At 33.6% G+C, this 4,669-nt stretch overlaps 1 protein-coding gene across 1 annotated transcript in view; it reads right to left on the bottom strand.

The window, feature by feature from the left end:
* LOC109835157 overlaps positions 1-4,669 on the bottom strand; it is a 29,306-nt gene that overhangs the window by 17,887 nt on the left and 6,750 nt on the right. The gene's annotated exons all lie outside the window — the stretch shown is intronic.

Here is a 4,669-nt window from a genome sequence, read left to right on the forward strand (position 1 = left end):
ATATTCATATACATCCTCATATGTTTCATACTCTATTATGTTTGAATTTATATTGCATAGAATATGCAATTTTGTAAAAATATTATTTTATTGGTTTATAGACTTAACAATAATCATATACATCTTTTATTAAGTCTACAAAATCATTCTGTAATGTTTCAAAACATGGTTAAGCTAAAATATCAAAACTCATGTGTTCACATTTTCATGTTTTGGACTATTTTGCAAAGTGATGATAGTTTACATTTGGTAAGTCCTTTTAAAAAACCAGTTTTTGTAGCATATGTATTATCATGCCTAAAACCATTTTTCAAAGTCTTACATTTTCTGAATTTATTTGATATTTTAAAACCCAGTTTAAAGTTTAGTTTTTCTGAACACTTCAGGTCTATGCATGTCTAGTCAACTCATTAGTCGACTCATGAGTCGACTCATAAGTTGACTCACGAAGTGCAGCGCAGTTGTGATTTTTCTTCTGCTAAGTTGACTTATATAAGGCGACTCATTAGTCGACTCATAAGTCGACTCATGAGTCGACTCATAAGTTGACTTATCAGAGAGTCGTTGCACAGTAACGGCTAGTTTTCTGATTTCTTTGTTTATGGGTTTTTGGTCTTTTCCTTGGGGTTTTTGCTAAAGTTTTGAGTGGGTATAAATACCCCATTGCCTTCAGCTCTTCACACAACTAAGAGAATGTTTTAAGAAAGTTTAACAAGGGTTTAAAACTTGTTTAAGTTTCTTTAAAGGTGTTTAAGTCTTGTTTAAGAGTTTCGTTTGTGAAGATAATTTCACAAGGGCTTGAGGAGATAATCTTTGGTGTTTGAGCTTCAAATCATCTCTCTCTCACTCATATCATTTATTAGAGAAGTTTTCTAAACTCAATCTAGCTTTACATTTTAGTGTTTGATTATCATTTTATTAAGCTAGTGTTTATATTAAGTTTAGTTAATTTTATTTATCTCTTTGTACACACACAACCATTGAGCTTATTGTATTTACATTCATAGTATAATTTGGGTTGTGGGGTTTGTGACTTTGAGTTGAGCCTAATTGAGTTCTCACCTTGTTTAGAGAACAATCATTTGTTGTTTGTGCTTATTGTGAGATACACTTTGTAATACACTTGTACACCGAGAGGAGTGTGTGATGAGGACGTAGTCGATACCGAGAGGAGTGGCGTCGGTGGCCTAGTGAGAGGTGATAATTCAGAGCACTTGAGGGAGGCGATACGTGAGGACCAACACTTGAGGTTGTTGTTTGTGTATGTACATTGTGACGATTTGTGAGAGTTGTCAGTTGTATTGATAACCGAGTGTGTAGAGTTTTCGGTTAGCTAGAAAACCGAGTGTGTAGAGAAGTTTCGGCTTCCAAACCGGGTTGTGTAGTGGATTCTCCTTGAGAGCGGGGAGCGGGGACGTAGGACGGAATGTCCGAACCTCGCGAACATATAGCGTGTTTGGTTTGCATTGGCGCACTTATAACTGTTCATCTTATAGCCTATTGTATTTTGTTTACATTGTCCACTAGTTTGTTTCACCCTTGTGATAGTTTAAATATATCCTTGCATATACCATATAGTATATCTCTTTGCTAGGATATATCACCTTAGTTATATTGCTTATTCTTGCTCTTATCACATTGTATATGTATCTTACAAGAATAATTTATTAGTTAGTTTTTATTGGCATTTAAATCGGATTAGATTAGCATAAACCCTATTCACCCCCCCTCTAGGGTTCTTTCCTATCGACCTTAGGGTCTAACAATTGGTATCAGAGCTTGGTGCTCTTTGATTTAAGGTCTAATCACCTTGAGTTAAAGATCCAAGTTATCTTTTTGTGCTAATCTTGTTTTAATTTTATTTGTATCTTCCTTGCTCATATATACATTATGGATATGCACGGTACACCTTGTTTAGGTTATGCCATCAATATTGCTCCTAGATTAGATAATTTCCCCTAAGCCCAATGGTGTATTAGATTTAAACTTTTTGTTCGATCTAGACACTTCGATTTATGGAAAAATATAGATGATGCTTATATTGTGCCTACTTCGGAGAAATCCAAGTGGAATAAAAATTATCATCATATCTTTACCATGAATAAGCTTTTGTTAGAATTTTTACATAATGCGTTCGATTCATCTATGTCGAACAAGCTTGATTCTTTTGATAGTGCTTACACATTATGGAAACTTATAGAAGCACATCAACGAAATTTGGAGGCGATCCTACAAGCTTTGTTTATATATACACAATTTAGTTTTGGTATATATAGGTATATGTATACATACATGTTTTTGTTTCCAAGTTTTTATAAATATCAAATTATATCTTTCATATTTATTGTTTTGTTTTTTCAAGTTTAAATATGAAACAATTGAATATAATTGGAAAATACATTTTTGTTTCATGTTTATATGCTTACATATGATTTCATCAATATCATTTTTATTTAGTTCAATAAAATCATGTTTATTGTTTTGAAAGTTTGCAAAACAAGTATTTTTGTGAAAATATTGTTTTCTTGGTTTATAGACTTAATAATAATCATATACATCTTTTATTAAGTCTACAAAATCATTCTGTAATGTTTCAAAACATGGTTAAGCTAAAATGTCAAAACTCATGTGTTCACATTTTCATGTTTTGGACTATTTTGCAAAATGATGATAGTTTGCATTTGGGAAGTCCTTTTAAAAAACCAGTTTTTGTAGCATATGTATTATCATGTCTAAAATAATTTTTCAAAGTCTTATATTTTTCTGAATTTATTTGATATTTTTAAACCCAGTTTAAAGTTGAGTTTTTCTGTACACTTCAGGTCTGTGCATGTCTAGTCGACTCATTAGTCGACTCGTGAGTCAACTCATAAGTTGACTCACGAAGTGCAGCGTAGTTGTGATTTTTCTTCTGCTAAGTTGACTTATATAAGGCGACTCATTAGTCGACTCATAAGTCGACTCATGAGTCGACTCAAAAGTCGACTTATCAGAGAGCCATTGCACAGTAACGGCTAGTTTTCTGATTTCTTTGTTTATAAGTTTTTGGTCTTTTCCTTGGGGTTTTTGCTAAAGTTTTGAGTGGGTATAAATACCCCATTGCCTTCAGCTCTTCACACAACTAAGAGATTGTTTTAAGAAAGTTTAACAAGGGTTTAAAGCTTGTTTAAGTTTGTTTAAAGGTGTTTAAGTCTTGTTTTAGAGTTTCGTTTGTGAAGATAATTTCACAAGGGCATGATGAGATAATCATTGGTGTTTGAGCTTCAAATCATCTCTCTCTCTCACTCTTGTCATTTATTAGAGAAGTTTTCTAAACTCAATCTAGCTTTACATTTTAGTGTTTGATTATCATTTTATTAAGCTAGTGTTTATATTAAGTTTAGTTAATTTTATTTATCGTATTTACATTCATAGTATATTTTGGGTTGTGGGGTTTGTGACTTAGAGTTGTGCCTAATTGAGTTCTCACCTTGTTTAGAGAACAATCATTTGTTGTGAGCCTTAATTGTGTAGATTACTTTGTAATACACTTGTACACCGAGAGGAGTGTGTGATGAGGACGTAGTCGATACCGAGAGGAGTGGCGTCGGTGGCCTAGTGAGAGGTGATAATTCAGAGCACTTGAGGGAGGCGATACGTGAGGACCAACACTTGAGGTTGTAGCTTGTGTATGTACATTGTGACGATTTGTGAGAGTTGTCAGTGTCGGTTGACTTGATACCCGAGTGTGTAGAGTTTTCGGTTAGCTAGAAAACCGAGTGTGTAGAGAAGTTTCGGCTTCCAAACTGGGTTGTGTAGTGGATTCTCCTCGAGAGTGGGGAGCGGGGACGTAGGACGGAAGGTCCGAACCTCACGAACATATAGCGTGTTTGGTTTGCATTGGCGCACTTATAACTGTTCATCTTATAGCCTATTGTATTTTGTTTACATTGTCCACTAGTTTGTTTCACCCTTGTGATAGTTTAAATATATCCTTGCATATACCATATAGTATATCTCATTGCTAGGATATATCACCTTAGTTATATTTTATAGCCTATTGTATTTTGTTTACATTGTCCACTAGTTTGTTTCACCCTTGTGATAGTTTAAATATATCCTTGCATATACCATATAGTATATCTCTTTGCTAGGATATATCACTCTTTCCTAGCGACCTTAGGGTCTAACAATTGGTATTAGAGCTTGGTGCTCTTTGATTTAAGGTCTAATCACCTTGAGTTAAAGATCCAAGTTATCTTTTTGTGCTAATCTTGTTTTGATTTTATTTGTATCTTGCTTGCTCATATATACATTATGGATATGCACGGTACACCTTGTTTAGGTTATGCCATCAATATTGCTCCTAGATTAGATAATTTCCCTATGTCCAATGGTGTGTTAGATTTAAACTTTTTGTTCGATCTAGACATTTCGATTTATGGGAAATTATAGATGATGCTTATATTGTGCCTACTTCGAAGAAATCCAAGTGGAATAAAAATGATCATTATATTTTTACCATGAATAAGCTTTTGTTAGAATTTTTACGTAATGCGTTCGATTCATCTATGTCTAACAAGCTTGATTCTTTTGATAGTGCTTACACATTATGGAAACTTATAGAAGCACATCAACGGAATTTGGAGGCGATCCGACAAGCTTTGTTTATATATATATATATATACAT

This window comes from Asparagus officinalis, chromosome 3 (genome assembly GCF_001876935.1).
Source record: "Asparagus officinalis chromosome 3, Aspof.V1, whole genome shotgun sequence".
NCBI lineage: Eukaryota > Viridiplantae > Streptophyta > Magnoliopsida > Asparagales > Asparagaceae > Asparagus > Asparagus officinalis.